Source organism: Tamandua tetradactyla, chromosome 3 (genome assembly GCF_023851605.1).
Source record: "Tamandua tetradactyla isolate mTamTet1 chromosome 3, mTamTet1.pri, whole genome shotgun sequence".
NCBI classification, from domain to species: domain Eukaryota; kingdom Metazoa; phylum Chordata; class Mammalia; order Pilosa; family Myrmecophagidae; genus Tamandua; species Tamandua tetradactyla.
The window spans coordinates 6,405,436-6,423,640 of record NC_135329.1 but is presented as its reverse complement, the minus strand read 5'-3'; the positions used below and the strand labels follow the sequence as shown (position 1 = coordinate 6,423,640).

Below are 18,205 nucleotides of genomic sequence, written 5' to 3'. Positions count from 1 at the left end.
TCCATTTAGTGCCAGGCACGTGGCCAGTGATAAATAGTATCCCAGATTGATTAAAAACTGGCTTCCTGCGTCCTGTGAGGAGCTCTGTAAATGTTGAACAAAATACCTCGTCGATGGGGCGGGGGCAGGCTGCCGTAGCTGAGTGGCGTTGGGAGACTGTGACATAGATATTTTTACTTTTAGAGGCAATGAATTCAGGGAACTGGGAAAGGTTTAAACGTGAGTCTTAAATTATTTGCTCAGCTTTGATTTTTATTTTACAAGATGCCAGAGCAGCGCTGGGAGCTATTTGCAGAGGGGGTGCGAGAAAGGCGAGGAGCGAGTAGGAGTGGATTTATCTAACTGTTCCCTCCCAGGAAAATATGTGTGCACTGCCCAGAGTCAGGGGCGTGATGGGCTCCAGGTTCTGTCCCGGGTTTGCTGGAGGGAGGTTTGGTTCCTGTCCCCGCGTTTTTGTGTCTCTGCCGGGATGTGCTGAGCTGAGCCACTGCTGAGAATGGCTCCTCGGAGGAAGCAAAGGAAGAGCAGCTATTTATAGGCCGAAGCCAGACATGACCCACCTTTTCAGCCCGTAATTTACAGTATAGGATGAGAAAATGGACTTCTATTGCCGCAGGAATGTGAGAGGACAGGAGACCGATTTGTCAGCGGCGTGGGGGTTTGCTTTCGGGCTTAGGAAACGTCTGTGAAAATGGCCACTTTGCTCTGCCAGAAGCTGCCTCCCCTGGTCTGCAGTCACCGCTGCAGACGCCCAAAGGGCACCCACGTGCCACCTCCCCTAGGGCCAGAAGGCATGTTCCCAGTGGCGTCTGTGGTGGAAGGAGACAAGTGTCCGAACAGGGAGGTAGACAGAGAGGTACAGAAGGGACAAACAGTGGGGCTGTATCTTCTGAGGGCAGACAGTGCCCTGGCTTCCCAAGGAAGTAAATGCAGTGTCCAAGAAGTGACTTCACTGGAAGGTCGAGTTGGGTTGACCTATTGACCCTACTCTTGGCCGTCCCTTGAGCCAGAATCCCTGGGCTGAGCCAGGGGCTGTTGATGGAGCTCAGAGATTGATGACAACTCTCCATTCTTTGATGGATGGTATTCCTGGAGCTCTCTGGAGAAATGCAGGACTCGGTTTATGTTCAATCCAGCAGTGAACCTTTATCCAATATCGGGTGGAGACGAGCACTTGGGTATAAGGTGGAAGGGTGAATAAGACACACGGGATGCCTGGCCTGAATTTAAGGGGAGCCCGTCATGTGTCCAGGCCTCCCAGCCTCCACCCTGCCATCTGCCAGCATGCTCCCTGAGGGAGCCGCTGGACGGCACCCACTTTTCTGCTGGCTCCTGAACTAAATGGTTGACTGCTAAGCTTGCTTTTTCAACAGAAGTCCACAGTGTGAGATGAGACTGCCAGGAGTGCTGCATGGAATGCAATGAGGAGAGATGAGGACAGAGCGTTGGAAAAACTCCTGGAGGAACTAAACACACAAAGGAAATGGCAAACGAGCAGCTAGGGGTCTAGAGGAGACAGGGCTGTAGGGTCATAGAAGGAAAATGATCAGAGAAGTTCAACAAGAGCGTAGCCAAAGTGTTAAAAGCAGAAAGTAAGTTGCTCTCACGACTGATTTCCGAGCAGTCTTGTGAATGGAGGCCGTTGGTTGAAGAGTGAGTGGGAGGTGAGGCAGTGTAGACAGAGGCTGTGGGTTGAAAGTTCTAGATATATCTGTGAGATCAAAATTTAAAATTTTTCTATTCAAATCATCTACAGCTTTACTAATTTTTGTTCTCCTTAAGGTATTTGTTACTGAGAGAGGCGCTAAAATTTCCCATTGTGATGGCTGATTTGTCAATTTCACATGGTAATTCTGCAAATTTTTGCTTTATATATTTTGTGACTGTATTATTAGGTGAGAAAAAAATTTGAATGTTAGTAACTTCCTGGAAATAACGCTTTTTATTTTGGGGTAGTGAACATCTTTGTCTCAATTAAAATGCTTTTCCCTTTAAACCCCACTTTGTCAGGCTTCTTTTGGTTGGTTTTTAACTTGTATTTCTTTTGGGCCTCATTTTACAGTCACTATCTTAGCCCTTTTGTTTTGTGTATATCCAATCTGATGATCTAGATTTTAATAGTTGAGTTTATTGTTTTTAAATTTCTTATTATTACTGATACATTCTATCACTTTTTTCTTTGTTTTGATTTTCTCTTCTTTATTGCCTTATTTGGATAGATAACATTTTCTTTATTCCCCCTCATCTCTTCTACTGATTTGAAAGCTATATATTCTTTCCCCACTTTTAATGGTCACATTTGAAACAATTTCACTTATATTTACCTAATAGTCAAAGTTAATCAGTAGCTGTGCCCTCTCCTGAACAATATAAGATTTTCAAAAGATTTTACCGTGATCACAAACTTCCACATTACCAGTTTTTTTTCTTTCTCCCTTCTTCTCTATTTTAAAATTATTTTATTGTTGGTAAAATATGTAACATAAAACTTGGCACTTTAGCCATTTTTAAGTGCACAATTCAGTGGCATTAATTTCATTCAAAATATTGTGCAACTATCACCACTATCTCTTTTTCAAAGCCTTCTTGTCCCAAACAGAAATTCTGTACCCATTAAGCAATATCTCCCCATTCTACCTCTCAGATATTAGTTTGTTTCTATCTGACTGATTTTACTCAATATGATGTTTTCAAGTTTCATCCATGTTGTAGCATGTGTCAGAATTCCATTCCTTTTTTATTCCATTGCATGCATATACCACGCTTTGTTTATCCGTACCTCTGTTGACAGACATATGGGTTGCTTCTGCCTTTTGGCAATTGTGGATAATGCTGCTATGAACACTGGTATACAGTGTCTGAGTCTTAGTGTTTAATTACTTTAGGTACGTATTTAGGAGTGGAATTGCAGGATCGTTTGGTCATTCTATGTTTAACTTTTTGAGGAACTACCAGACAGTTTCTCACTATTTTACATTGCCCACCAGCAATGCACAAAAATGCACATGGGACCCTTCATGGGTTTGTGTGTCATCCTTGTGCAGAAGCCATGTTAATAATGTCTGTACTGTTCCAATCTTAGGATATGTGTTGCCTAACTGAGCACTTATAAGTTTCTTTTGCCCCAAATTATTCATTCCATCTTGTTTTTTATAACTCCCCAATTAATCACGATTTGTACTTAGGTCATCATTGTTGAGCTATGCACCTGCTTTCTCATTTCTTGCTTACCATTTCTTCTTCCGTCCTACTCCTGGGGTCAGCTTCCTTTTTCTGAATTTGCATCCTTCATGTTTAGAGGGAGGAAATCACTCTTTCAACAAGTGTCTGTGAGTGGTAAGTTCTCTCAGTCTTGTTCTTATTCTTCAATGATAACTCAGCAGGGTGTAGAATCCTGAGTGGATGGTTACTTTTCTCTCAGCTGTTTGAAACTAATATTATATTGTCTTCTGGTTTCTATGGATGCACAAACCTGCCCACCCTCAGGGTTCCTCGATCGTTAGAGATGCCGACACGTATTCATGAGTGAATGTGAGAGGGATTCGAACGTATGGCAGTCTGAGATGATTGCTAAGATTAGGGCAGCTGGACCTGCTGGCTGGGTGAGCTGCAGGTCTCACGGCCATGGGGCAAATTCTCTGGAGTGTCTACGAGCCCAAGGGTGGGAGGGGCTCGGGCCTGGAGTACGGAGACTTGACTCAGCCGAAGAACAGTCCCCACCTTGGGCTCTCTGGGCACATGAGCTTGGCCACTCCCCTTCTCTGGGAAATCTACAAACACAGGGGAGGCAGCGTAGACTAGAAAATCTCCAGGGGATTTTCCACTCTGACAGTTGCTGGCTTCTCCAGGTGAGAGGGTGGCTTCGACTGTCAAGTGGACTTCTTATCTGTCCCCTCCCTTTCTTCCTATTGCTTCTCACCTGGCTGCCTTTGGTCCCTCCTGTGCGAGTCAGCGAGAATGCTTCTGTCCACCTGCTCCTAATTGGGGCTGAACAGGAGCCCTTCAGAGGCTGGGCCTTCAGGAGTTCTACAATCAGTGCCTGGAGGTTTTTTAACTGCTCCAAAGGAGTGACACAAAGCAATATGTGAAGGCTGCCGATGGTTCTGGAATCTGACAAAGTTATCGGTAGGTGTCTTTGTGATGAAGGCAAAAGCCTGCACGGTCTGGGGCCTCGCTGAACCTGAGAATGCTTTGTTGTCCACTTCAAAGCTGAGGGCTGGGCAGGAACTTTCCAGGAAACGTGCGAGATCGGATACAACACAAAGACTACAGAAAGACTTCAGTGACCCACCCTTTGTCCTGGTAAAAGGGAGCAAAGGAGCTTCTGCATTTTTCTTTCCAGTGTCCAGCATGGCCCAGCTGTGCAAGGGCTTGGCTTCTCCACCACCAAAGGCCCTTCCTCCTCTCCACAGCCCCCTGCCAAAGTCTTTCAAGAAGACTTTGGGCCTTGGCTGGTTGATAATGCCAGCCCACCCCTGAATGAGCCGTGGGGGAAAGGGGGGACGTGAACTTACCTGGGTCCCGCCATGGCCTCAGACCTGGTGGACAAGGAAGTCTGCTCTCACCCTCCTTCCCTGGGAGCTCACGATGAGAATGACAGCTTGGAGTACAAAGAGCTTCTTACCACGCAAATTAAAGCCTTGTGCTACGAGCAGCAAAGACCGCTGCCTGCAAGAGCAGCTTCCAGCAGCTTCTCTGTGCCCAGAGTCAGCCTGCAGAGCCAACCGCCCACCGCGGAGAAATTTTATATGATTAGGGGGGTGGAGTCCGACCTCAGCGTCTCAGCACCCTGCCAGGCCCACGGCGCGGCCGCCCCTTCTTTCTGAGCAAGGCTCTCACAGCTGTTTCTCTTTTTCTGAACTGCCATGTGTGGCTGAATGACGGGCGGGATTGGGTAGAGTGACCTGGAGGTAGGATTCTTTGACTCTCCAGCGGCTGCTTCTCAAGGGCACAGGCGGGCAGCACTCAGCACCCGGGAGTGGTTTGGGCCTAAGTGACTGGATGCTCACTCCTGCTGGGCCCTGCTCTTTGCTGGGGTCGTCCCGAGAGGGCCACTTCCCCGGGGGGGCTTGGAGCTGCGGAGGGAATTGCAGGCAGGTGTGCACGGCGCCGAGACGAGCGGCAGCATGCGAGCAGGGTCCTGCAGTGCGGCTCAGCCTCTGAAACATATGCCTCCTCTGGAGAAACACATACATCTTGCAAATCCCTTTAAAGTTTGTGTTTCAAAAGCAATACAGTGTTTTTTCTTCTAGTTTCCAAATATGAAATTATAATATTGAACATATTTGAAAAGCTACACATGTCCTCCCTGAGATTAAAAAAAACCTATTTGAGGTATACTGTACATATATAATTTAGTATATGAATTTTTACAAGCATAAATCTTGGTATACACACCACCCAGATACATGCAGAATGTTTTCAGCCCTCCAAGCGGCCCTTCCAAGGCAAGCCTCCTGCTCCACTCGCCTGGCAGTAAACACTGTTCTAACCTCGGTCAGTGTGGATGAACTTGGCCTGTTGCTGGATGGCCTCTAGATGGAAGCATGTGTTTATGATTTGCGACGGACTTCTTTTGTTCATATGATGTGCTGCTGTGGAGCGATGCCCGTCCTTTTACACTGCTGCATAGTAGTCCGCCAATTGCCTCGACATGATTGACGTGTCCATCCTCCTTGCTTGGCGCTCACTCGTGTGGCAGGAGGGGATCTATCTGCTTTCGGAGCCAACTGGACTTAGAAAGCCACAACGTTCCTGGGGCAAGCCATGTAACCCGGAGCCATGGCTTCTCCCTATCTCGTGGTGAGGATGGGACCCAGCCACGGTGTTTGAAAGCCCTGGTGGGGTGCTGGGCGGTAGAAGTCGTTCTGTGCAGGGTGGTGAGGGTCACACAGTGGTGGAGATCTGTGTGAGTTAGCTGCGGCCCAGCAGAGGCAGGAAGGGTCCCTTCCTGGACAGGGTACTGGGAGGGCTTCTTGAGGGGGCGGCCTCTGAGCCAGCCTTCTGGGGTTAGTTGCAGGGTGAGAAGGGGAGGGTATCATGTGGCAAGGATACAGAGGGTGACAAAGCAGGGTGTGGGGGAACTTCCCGAGGAGCTACGAAGACGCGAAGCTGCAGGCTCTGCTCCCGAGGAGGTTCTAAGGGAAGCTAAGGAGAGCTCGCCTGAAAGTGGGCGGTGTACCCTATGACTGGCTGGGTCCCAGTCGAAGCACTGCTGGGGCCAGAGAGTTCTGGGAGAAGTGGGGGCTGAGCGATGGGCAGGAGGGGAGGCAGGTGCTCCGAGACGCCCGGCCAGGAAGGCAGGAGTGGGAGAAGCTAGAGCAAGCTTATGGGGTGCTCTAGAGCAAGCTTGTGGGGTGCTCAGGACCCAGCCTCGCTGCTCCTCTGCACTGGCTGAGGCGGTCCGGGCCCTCACCAGGTGCCGGGGATGGCGCCCCACGCCCCAGGCCCACCTTCTCCCTCGGTTCTCCTGTGGTTAAATGAACTGGAGCCAGCGGTTCCGTCCCCTTACAGCTGAGCGCGCCGAGCTTCAGGGACACAGCCAACTTGCCTGAGGTCCCCCAGTCGTTGTCCACAGTTTCCTGTCCCCTCACTGAGGCACGAGCCCCCGATGCGTCACCTCCCAGCCCGGACAGCTCAGCTCGGCCCTTCCGACCCCGTTTACCCCTCCTCGGCCCCTCACGACCGGGCTGAAGGCCGTTCCAATTCCGAAGCCCGAAAGGGGCGTGGCCGGGAGGTTGGGGACGTCCGTGCCACCGAGGTGTGGGCAGAGGCTCCGCGTTCCCGGAGGGGGCCGAAGCGGAGCCTCCACGCGTCTCGGGGTCACGTCCAGATCGGGGTTTCACGCATGTCGCCGGAGCCCACAGAGGCACGTGCGCGTGTAAGGGGCACTGTGGCATGCTGGTGACCGCACACGTTCAAAGGCGATTCTGAGGGTGAGGTGACCACGCTTCTTAGGAAGAGAGCTGGGATTACAAACCCCCCACTCCCGAGGATCAGGGAGTGAGCATTCAACGGCTTCCCGGTGACACTCGCTCAGCTATAGATCAGATTCATAAAAAGTAATTAACCGTAATTGACCCGCTTTTTCTCTGAGAAGGGTGTGCACCCCTCCCTCTTGTTGTTGGGAGGGGACAGTGAACGGCAGGAGGGACCTACGGTGGGTCTCGGGCTGCCCTCCTGGTTCACACGAACTTTGAAATGAGGGGCGTCTAGCCTCAAGGGGCGGCCGGCGAGCCCTCCGAGATCCGTCACGGAGAGAGACACAGCCCTGGGCGGCCTAAAAGCCTCAGCTCATGGTTCACGATCAGCTGCCAGCTTCGCTTGATTAGCAGGAGGACAGTGAGGACTGAAGCGTGGGGTGCGGGGTGGTGGGGAGGCTGGGGGAGGGTGGAGGGCGGGGGATGGGAGGGGGAGGGGGGTTAAGGGAGTGGGGTGTTGGGGAGGGTGGCGGGGGCGGGCTGGGGGAGGCGTGATGGGGTGCGGGGGTGGCCCTGGGACTCGTAGGAGGCTGGGGTTCCCACAGGCAGTGTCTGCTCGGGGAGACTTGCCTCCTGGGCGAAGAGGGTGGGCGAGCGAGCGCTCACTGTTCCTGAGCCAAGCAGAGCCTGCAGGAGGGACAGTGGACGAGGAAGCCCCTGGGGGGGCGGGTGGGAGAAAGCTGAGGCTTGGTCCAGTCTCCCCAGATGGGTGGGAACAAATGCCAACAGGAGCCTTCTCTCCAAGTCCCAGCTGACTCTCTGGCTGGGGTGCAGGTGGCCAGCTCTCCCTCGCTTGGTCTACCCTTTCCTCTCTGGCTTTCCTTCCTATCTGTCCCTTTCCCTGTCTTTTTTCTCTTCATCTTTCATTACTGCCTCTCATCTTCGCCACTCTTGTTCTTGCAGAGCCCTTCCCTCTCCCTTTCTATTTCCTGTTTGCTCATTGCTCACTTCTTCTCATCTTTCTCAACGGCGTTAATAGTTACTTGAGAATGAATAATACATTGTATTAAAAATAATAATTATATAATATGCAACACGATTATATTATATAATTAAACTATAATAATATAACACAGAATAATTACTTCTTTAAGCTAACTTTATTGGGCTTTAGCATTCAACACACACCAGTCACCACCAGTGAAAAAGACAGAACCCAATCTGTCCCCACAGAGCCGGGTCCCAAGGTGGAAGATAGACGATGAAATAAATAATTGTTACCAGGTATGGTTGAGGTTTGTGAAGGTCCAGTGATCTCATCTGGGATCTGCGCCAGCTGAGAAATAAGGTAAAGTGAGGCAAACAGGAATCCGAACAGCCCTTGGGGGGGCTGAGGAAGCTGCCCCTGAGGACCGTGGCGTCTGCCTGTGAGGTGGGGTGTGTGTGTGTGTGTGTTTCCTGCTCCGGAAGCTCCAGGCTCACTGGGACAGTGGGGGACAGCGGGGGACAGTGGGGGACAGCGGGGGACAGTGGGGGACAGCGGGGGACAGTGGGGGACAGTGGGGGACAGCAGGAGCAGCCTGGCTGGGCCGCTGTGGCCCTGAAACTCACACAGCATGGACGCGGCTCTGGTGGGGAGCTTGCTTCCAAGGCAGAGCCAGGGGACCACGGCCTGGCCCACCTGGGACCACCTAGTCACCCATGCCCCTCTTCCCTGGGGAGCAGCGAGTGGGGACCGAGGGAGGCTGGGGTGTGCCACTGTCCCAATTTGGAGGGACACATCAGGAATGGGAAGTCACTTCCGCTCTCTGCACCGTCCACCCACCACCCACAGCAGGGCGCGTGTGCACGTGTGTGTGTGCACGTCTGGAAGTGCATGGGAGGGAGCTCACCAGCGTGGGGTGACAGCAGGCCCTGCCTGCCCGGATACTTCGAGGATGGCTACCTCCAGTGATGTGGAAAAGGGCCATATGGATGAAACAAAGTCCATCCTTCCCTCTCTAAAGTCTTCTTTATAAGATAAAACTCCAGGGAAGTATTCTATCCACTTATTCTGTCAACAGTTATATTTAGTGTCTATTATATGCAAAATACTTTACCAGGCAGTAGAAGGAGGAAGATTACAGGCTGTGCCTATTGCCCTCAGCGAGCATTGAGGTTGGCACGCTGGGTAAGACATGCCCAGAAACAGCAGAGGTGCATGGCAGGAGCTGGCACGTTTGTTGTTGGGTGTTGAAAGTTTGGGCTCTAAGTAATCAATGGCAGGGTTTTATGGGGTTCATATGGGGAAGAAGAAACTTGTTGTTGAAGGAAGGAGGTGGCATTGAGCTGAGACTTAACTAGGATGAAAACACAGACACAGGGACCTGGACTTCCAGGTGGAAAGAACAGGAACAGAAAAAGCGTGGAAGCAGGGAATCAAAGGAAACTTGCAGGGATCAGGAGGTAGTCCAATGGGTCTTGGGTAATATGCAAAAAAGAAGATGCTAAAAAAATCGCCTTTATAGAGCAGGTGGCATTCAGCCCCCTGAAGGTCAGTGTAAGGGGCTCTACACGCCACGGTCAGCAGTGGTGATGATGACGGTGGCTGAGTCGGCGCTGCTATGTCACCAGACATGCATTTTAGAACCATCACCCCAATCGCCATGCTTTTGGGGCTGGTGGAAACAGAAGTTGGAGGTGGTATGAATGCTGGGCAGCTTTGGAACTGTCCAGGTTAGTGATTATAACTGCTATCAGTAGAAGCGAGGCAGGAGGAAGTGGGTAGATTCGAGAGGACTGGTCCTCTTCTGCAGCTTTCTCCAGCAGTGCTCCAGGGCCTGTGGACACAAGGGTGGAAGAAGCGAGGCTCCGGAGGAGCCCTCAAGGCAGACCTAGAGGGAGCTCATGGGGTTGGAGTGTGGGCACCAGGCAGAAAGTGTTGGGGAATTCCAGCAGGAAGCTCACGTGGGGGCCCCTATGTCTATCAAAGGTAGGAAGGAAGAGTCTGGAACTTGTTGGGCATGTGCTCGGTGAGGTCCAAGGCAGGTTCTGTAGGAGCATGAGGGTTTTGCAAGTTCTCTCTGTTGGGCCTTCCCACACCATGTAAAGATTGGGTTCTACCAAAAGGGGAAAAACAGGGCCGACAAGCCCCGGTGGAAAAACTTTAGACAATCTCATGACAATGAAGAAGCCAGCTCAGAGCAGCGCTCAGAGCCCCTGCGTGCAGGTCTCTGTGTGGGCTGCTCTCCCCCCTCCCCCAAGGTTCCAGCATTCTTCCATTACTGCTTGGACTTCATGACTTTCTTGTTCCCACAAAGAGAAAGGAGCTTATTAAGTGAAGTGCCTGCCAAGTGTATTTTAAGATGAACAAAGCCTAGATCATTTTTTTCTCACCACATACCATACATAATTGTATGAAGGGCAGGATTTATTTGGTTTGCATTATGATTTGTTTCCCCCAAGCTTAATTACAGTGTTAAAAAGGCAACTACAACTTGAAAGAAACAAGCTCCATGGCCGTGGAGACCAGCAGGACTGTTCTGGGTTTGAAACGTAGTTTCTTTGTGAAGGGAATTAATTGTGTATGAAACTTTGGGACTTATGTAAAACACATTTTATGAGAATAAACTTGAACAGTCATTAAAATGAATAGTTGTTGTTTTCAATAAGACTCAAGCTGCCCTGTGACGCCAAGGAATTTTAGGCACCTCCTTTATTGGCTTTGTTTTGGGCTCCACCCTGCATTTACTAAGACAATATCAGGGCCCTGGAGATAAGCCTTAGCTTATAATTGCAAATCAAATGTATAATTCCAATGATAGATTATTAGGGGAGGCTTGGAGATGAAAAAGCTTGCACGGTATTTAGGTCTGAACAACTTCATGAGTAAGGAACTGTATGTTGGGAAAATCTGGCATGTTAGCGGGAAGGGTTGCCTGAGAGTTTGGCCTCAGATCAAGGACCCAATTAAGGGACTTAGGCCTCCACTTTGGGACACTCCCTGTTATCAGAAATGTGAGGAATGTGCCCTGATTTCTCATCAGCCAGCACCGACCGGGGGGGTCTCTGGCCTAGAGATCTGTGTGGCTCATCAGAGACCCAGTAGTTGTGGACTTTGAGGCCCCCCCACCACTGTCTTTAGAAAGGCAAGGGGAGGAGGGTCTGGTAAGATACTTTTGTACTTTTGTCTCCTGCAACCCCCCTCAGGATGGGAGGGTGGGGTTGGGCCAGCGTTGGCAAGTTCGTCCATTCTCGGGCAGATGGCGGAGTGCTATCCCTTCTCCAGTGGTGGGAACCTGTGCACCTGGGCCCCGGAGCTGGGGAGAAGGCCTCACGCTCTCCTCAGCCCCCACTGCACGTGCTTCCCTCCCCCACTAAATCACTAGCATCTCTCCTTTCCTTAACACCACCTTTTTTCTCTCCCCATCAAGAGCCTCATCGTTGCGTATCTAAAGACTTGCATTAAGGAGCAAGAAAGGAAACTCTTGGCTTTGGATGTAGGAATGGACAAAAAGGAAATCCTTGTCCAGCTTTGCATTAAAGTTCACAATTTAGTGGGTGGGTGATTGGCCCCAAGCCCACAGTAGGTGATGTCACCCATTTTGTGTTTCCCACTGCACTGTTGTGACTTCTCAGAAGGGTAATGCCTCATCCTCTAGACTGGCACCCTTCTCTGTCTACTTCTCTGATTCCCTACTTTTGCTTCTTACCTGGTTTGAGCAAAGTGACCCAGTGGCAACCAAAGGCCTCTGGAACGGTGGTGCAAGGGGCATAGTGAAGTGAGAGTGTATGCTGGTACCTTCTGCAACCTCCAGGTGCCAATCAAGCTTGTACAAAGAGATCTTAGCTCCTGCAAGGGTTGTTGGGGGCACCATTTCAGCTACCGCCTCTGGGCACATTCCTCTGCCAACTTGTCTCCATTGCCCACTGTGCTGGTTTGAAGCTCCTATGCACCCCAGAAAAGGCCATGTGCTTTTAGTGCATTTCTATGGGTGTAGGCCTATTGTGGGTGGGACCTTTTGGTTAGATTGGGTCAATTTGAGATGTAACCCAGCCCATTCAGCGTGGGCCTTAGTCCTCTTACTGGAGTCCTTTGTGAGACGAGAAAAGACAGACAGAGCTTAGAGGAAAAAGCCCCAGAGGAGCTGAGAGAGGACACAAGAGCTCAGAAAGGAGGCCACTGGGAACAGCAGCTGAAGGCAATGAAATCTGGGAAGGAAGACCAGCAGGCATCAGTCATGTGCCTTACTATCTGACAAAGGAACCCTGGATGTCAGCAACCTTTCTCCAGAGAAGGTATCTTCCTCTTGATGCCTTAATTTGGACCTTTTCATGGCCTAAGAACTGTAAATTGTGAGTTAATAAATACCCATGTTAAAAGCCAACCCATTTCTGGTATATTGCATTGGGGCAGCTTTAGTAAACTGAAACACGCACCACGAGTGATGGATCAGATGCAGCGGTCCTATCGCACCTCAGCCTGGGCACCTGGGAAGAGTAAAGCTGCTTAGGTAACTCTCCCTTTTACTTATGTCTGAGGCTGACCCCCACATCCCCACAGTCAACTCTAGGAGAGTGAGGTCCAGATCGGCTCGTTTCTGACTCCATCTAGGGAGACTCGAGGCAGGAGAGGCACATAATTGTGCTGGAAAAAGACTTGTCAAATGATTTTTGTTATTCAACTCTAGAAGTGCTGAAGTGCATTTTGTTCTGGTCTGCAAATGCATGACTGGAAACACGGGGCTTGCCATTTTCCCTTTCCTTTTGGTGGCATGACTCAGTGAATCAATTCAAACCCATCAAGATTTCCGGATTGACAAGAGGAGAAAATCCTCCCAGTGAATGCACTTAGAAAGCTGTGACTGAAGGCCATTTCCTTGGACATGGACCCTTTTTCTCATTTTTTAAATCCAACCAACTACAATCCCCTTCTCGAGGCTGAGAATCTGGTTTCCACTTTCCTATTTCTTGATGGCAAAGCCTTGTAGATACATGAATTACATACCCATAACACTGTGTTGCCGTGTGATCGGAAGGTGACATGGAAAGAGTTCTCATTTTTTCCAGGTTTGTAAACCTAACCAGATAATCACCCTTCAGAAGAGTGGGTGTGTGCAATGGGGTCAGGAAACTTGGTGTGGAGAGCTGGGCTTTGATTCTAAATCATGTGACACTTGCTTGTTGCAATCTCAAAGGAAATTGTGTGTGTGTGTGTATGTGTGAGTATGCATGTGATGTTTTAAGAAAACTATTTATCTGTGGGAACACAATTGAATTCAAAATATCTAAGTTAAATACATCTCCTGAAGCACATCTCCTGCACAGGGTGAGGCCCATTCCATCAATATATTGACTTGCAGAGCTATGAAGTCCTTCCCCGTCTTATTCCTGAAACCAGAAATGAGGATAACAGGCCGGTATTAAACATTAAAGCTTTTTCACATTTTGCTGTTCTCTTCTGGAGAACATAAAGAACACTGACATCTTTTCAGGAGCTCAGGTGGATAGTTGATGGACTGCAGGCGCTTTCCAACTCAGCTGGAGTGAAATGTAAAGAGAAAATTGAATTATAGTCTGGACTTGGTGGGTTAACTGGATAAACAACTAGCCTCTGTGTTTCATAGCATCTAAGATGCTATTAGATTTGAAGATGCGCCATTATCTTAGGTACCCCTAAGAAGGAAAAAGTCTTGCCAATTAAATTATGACCACAATGCTTCATAACTTATTATTTAGATTCCATCTTTATTGAAAGAGCTCTTTTAGACACTGTTCATGCATTAAAATGAAAATATAAGCAAAATAAATGGGCTGCAGGATTACTAAACTGTCTTCACAAGACTGGCTCTTCTCAATGGCTCTCTGGCTTGGAGTTGCGGTGTCCGTGCTTCTCCTTCTGGTGCGTCCCTCCAGGATACGAAGAGCGGGGATCAGAATCATGCCTTCCCAGGGCATTACACTACTGACCCGGAGTTTTCTTCCCAGACCCTGATACCCATTTGCAGGTTTGAGAGATGGTACATTCTCGATTTTACATAAAGGTAAAAGGTGTTGACTAATCATTTATGAAACCCAGGACTCTTATTATTTTTTCAAATGGTCCTTAAATAGTTTGTTGACTGAAAGGTTAACATTTGCAATTGCCCAATTTTGTCCCCCAAGGACAACAACCAATATCAAAGCCATGATATCCTTCTTGCTTGATAACAATTGTAAGACGCTATGGACTTTAAGATGCCAACTCAATGCATCCAAATGGGGCAAGTTCCTTAAGAAGTATAAGCAGAAGTCTTAAGGGGTTTAGAGTAGGTAAGGTTTATATTTACTCTGAGGGAAGAGGATGTCAAGGGATGCTGAAGAATGGATGCATTTGGGAGTTATGGTAAAGTTTTGGGATCCAAATCCTATCATTCATACTTTCCTCTGGAATTTGGAGGAGATTATGACACAAAGCATAACAGTCAAGTGGGAAATGAATTATCACATTGTTACTTGCTGGACACAAGTTAGTCCCTTCCTCCCCTAAGAAACGCACACTATCTACAAACCTACATAACCACCCCTTCTTCTACTCCTACATTGTACAGGGCCTCCCTGGTAAGTTCTTCCTGCTTCCTCCTTCCTCCCTCTTTAATGTCAGAAAGCCATTATATGTAGAAGGGTCTCAGGTATAGCCCATCCAACCAGATGCATGGATGAAGACGCCTGATATCTGAAGAGGTGAAATCCTGTGTGTGTTTTCCATGGAAATGAGAAGTAGAAGAGGCAGAGCCTAGATTCTCGCCTTTAAGGACAGATCAGAGAATGAACCAGCTTCAATGGTTCCTGTTCCAGAAAGTCTTACCCAGAGCCCTTGGAGCAGGAAATGCTCAGGGGAGGGAAATATTAGTCAGATTTAGAGAAGGTCAAATTGCACTGTTTGGCTGAGGTTGACAATATGTGAAGAGAAATATTGGAAAATAGGATATGAAGGGAGGCTGGTGCCAAGTCACAGAGGGCCTTGAGTGCTACCAGAGGGAAAATAACTTGCCATATAGAACTTGACAAGGACTATTTCAAGGAACTCATGTGTAATCAAATACAACTAACCAAACAAACCTCAACTTATTTGTCTTGGTTTAATCTACCATTTTCCCAAACTAAGTTGACCACTGAAACTACTTTCAATGACAAAACATCTATTAATATCTTACCTGTTAATATCTTAGTATCTTAACCTCTTATCTAGTATCTTACCCCACACCTTTTATCTTAACAGTACAGTTTAGGAAACATTTTGTGATGGCCTGATTTGGGGATTATCTGAAGGCAAGGGGCATGGATAAAGACGTTCTTTCCAAAGCCATGAATTTCTGTGGTTCTTAGAGTTTTCATTGAGAATTCGTATTTGATATACATGTGTCATAAGCATGGGTCATGCTTTTCAGTATCCAAAATTCTCTTAACAAAGACCAAAAATATACAGTTTCTTCTTCAAAAGCCATATAACATTGTGTGGGAATAACTACAGTATTGAGGTCAACTGTTATTCACCACAAAATACAAAGGGTGTTTATGAAAGAATTTAGAGGCTGGAAAAATACATTAACATTGGACCCTGTCCCTAATGAGTTACTATATAGTACAAGGGTTCTAAGACATTCTGGCTAGTTTCAATGCTTTCTTAGCTTTGACTTTATGTAGAATCATGGTACCAATGCAGAAGTCATTTGTTAAATTACCTGGAGATTTTTTCATTTCAGTGACTGAATATTGTAAAGCTTAAAGCAAAAAGGACCCTTATGGTTATGAAGAGAAAATTCAGCTTTCACTGAGCAACCAAAATTAATGTTCACAAATAAACTTACTATGAAGTTTCTGTTGTGTCCAGAAGGTTTGGAATGGCTGTGGCTTTTGATCACCAGCTTTCTGGATTGGACATCCCTGTAAATGTGTCTGTAAAGGGTAGTCTCATCCACCAAATTCTCATTTCCCAGTGTACTGCTTTTAGACCCAGAGGTGATCCTAAATTTACACTTATTGATTGATTCACTGAGCGCACTAGAGTACGGCCAAGGTCATTTCTGACCTTCTAGAAGCCCACCCCCCTTCTTTTACCACCAAAAGGGATTGTGGCAGAGTTCAGTGGAGCTTTGCAATCCATGACCAGAAAAATATCACCAGGGGTTGCTTTGTGATAGTTTTAGATAAAGCGCTAGGCAGGGTCGGCCCTATTTCCTTTGCATGTATTTGGGTAAAGAGAAGGTTTAAAGAAATGAAGCAAAATGGTTTCAGTGGCTAAGAGATTTCCAATAGAGAGGTCATTCTGGAGGTTACTGTTATGCAAGCTTCAGCCAGATACTGCGAATTGCCACAGTATGCCAAGCCCCACACAACAGTATTCCTGAAAACCCTAAAGAATACCCAGGGCTCTGTCTGAGACTCTCTAAATGTTTTACTTAGTAAACTTATTTTTCAGAGTCTTAGGGCCTCGAGATTGTTCCTATACCAGATAAGCCCTGAAACCCAGAGGTACCATTCTCTCCAAGAACATCAGCTAGGTCCATTTCTTTAATCCTTCCCAGTATGAAAAAGCTAAAATGGTCACAGCCCAGATATTCCTGAAGATTGAAAGAAAGATCAAATGAGAGGGTGGAGGTGTAAGTGAGAAGTTAGGATTTAACAAATGATTCTGACTACTCACTCAGTACACAGACTTTTCTTCTGAGTTTCCAGTATATCTCAATAGCCAGAAGGAAATACCTGAAACTGTGTGACTGTAATCCAGCAGCCTTGATCTTTGATAATGATTGTATAACTATATAGCTTTTATCATGGAACTATGTGATTGTAAAAAACTCGTGATGACAACCCCTTTATGGGTGGATGGGTAATAAAATATAGGCATGCGTGAAAAACAAAATAATAATCGGTTGGGATATGGGGGGAAAATTAGCCCCACATAAACTATGGACGATAGTTCTAGCACTGCTTTAATAGTCTTTCATCAATTGTAACAAATGTAACTACTGTTAAAAAAATAGTAGAATTATGAAGAAAAGTGTTATCATCAACTGTAACAGATTTTCCACATGAATGCAAATACTGCTGGTTGGGTGGTGTAAGGGAATCCTGTATTTTATGTGTGCTTGTTCGATACACCCACAACTTCTCCAATAAGAAAAAAAGAGAAAGTTCTTGAGAAATTGTTTGTTAAATGAATGAATGAGTGAAGGAATGAATGAATTCCAGGTTACCTAGAGCAACAGAGAGTCCGACTTGAGCTTTTCACATGTCATGATGCACATCTGCAACTCAGTGAATGGATCCCAGGGCAGGAGGGTTCTCTCGCCTTGACTTGCACACGCCTTATAAACCTGACCAGATGTTATTCAGAGAGTTCTTAGGATAGCTGGACCTGAAAATATTTCCTTTCACCCTCCTTCTACAGTGTCTTCCCCCCAAAGTCTTCCAGCCAGGGGCCCTTTCTGGGAAAGATGCCAGGGAGGGAGGAGTTGGTGAGAGAGCCTTGAAAGGCATCTGAGGGTAATGAGAAAAACACATCTCACTGCGCGCACAGCTCCTTCTGCCCGGCTTTGCCTGTGTGGACTCGTGGGAGAGGCTGAAGAGCACATTCTTTAAAATCCTGGCCCTTAAAAGGAATGCATTGCAGGCTGAAATGTCAGCTTGGCTCTGCCCGGACTGCAGGACAGTTCTTTTATTGCTGACTTTTTGACATGCTAAAACCCAGCCCCTTCCCCTCTATTCCGGGGAGGGTTCAAAGAACTGATGAAATTTCAAGCCCTCACTCAGACAAACTGTATTGGATTTTCATCACAATACAAAGATTTTACAAATCACATTTCTGTCCTTCCTCTTTTGCCTTTTCTTCAACAACCCCCACCTAAATATTGTGCCTTATCCCGAAGCAGCTGCAGTAAATATCCAAGTAAACCTTTCCTCTGGTCTCTGGGGTCACGCCCGTCACATCCATTTCTGTCCATCTTTTAACAGGCCAGCCTGAGCCTTCACCTCTCTCACCCATAGCAGGTCGGGTCAGATTGTGGGTGGCCCAGGCATGAGCTCATTCGCTTGTCTCCCAGCCCAGCACAAAGCTCATCTTGCTGAGCGGTCACTGGGTGAGTTAAATCTGAGTTGCTGAAACATCATTCTCCAGCTATGTGCATCACTGGAGATTTTAAGCATTGCCTCTTTTAAACTAATTCCAACTTTGTTTGGAAATTTGGCTTTGCTAACTTTTGACTTTACAGGGAAGGCAGGACCCCTGAGTTTAAAGGCTTGATGTTATTTCAGAATTGACCAGA

At 47.6% G+C, this 18,205-nt stretch overlaps 1 non-coding gene across 1 annotated transcript; it reads right to left on the bottom strand.

The window, feature by feature from the left end:
• Positions 1-2,999: 2,999 nt before the first annotated feature.
• LOC143678534 (U6 spliceosomal RNA) lies at positions 3,000-3,106 on the bottom strand. The gene has a single exon (XR_013173328.1). It is a non-coding gene; the product is annotated as a U6 spliceosomal RNA (small nuclear RNA).
• Positions 3,107-18,205: the final 15,099 nt, after the last annotated feature.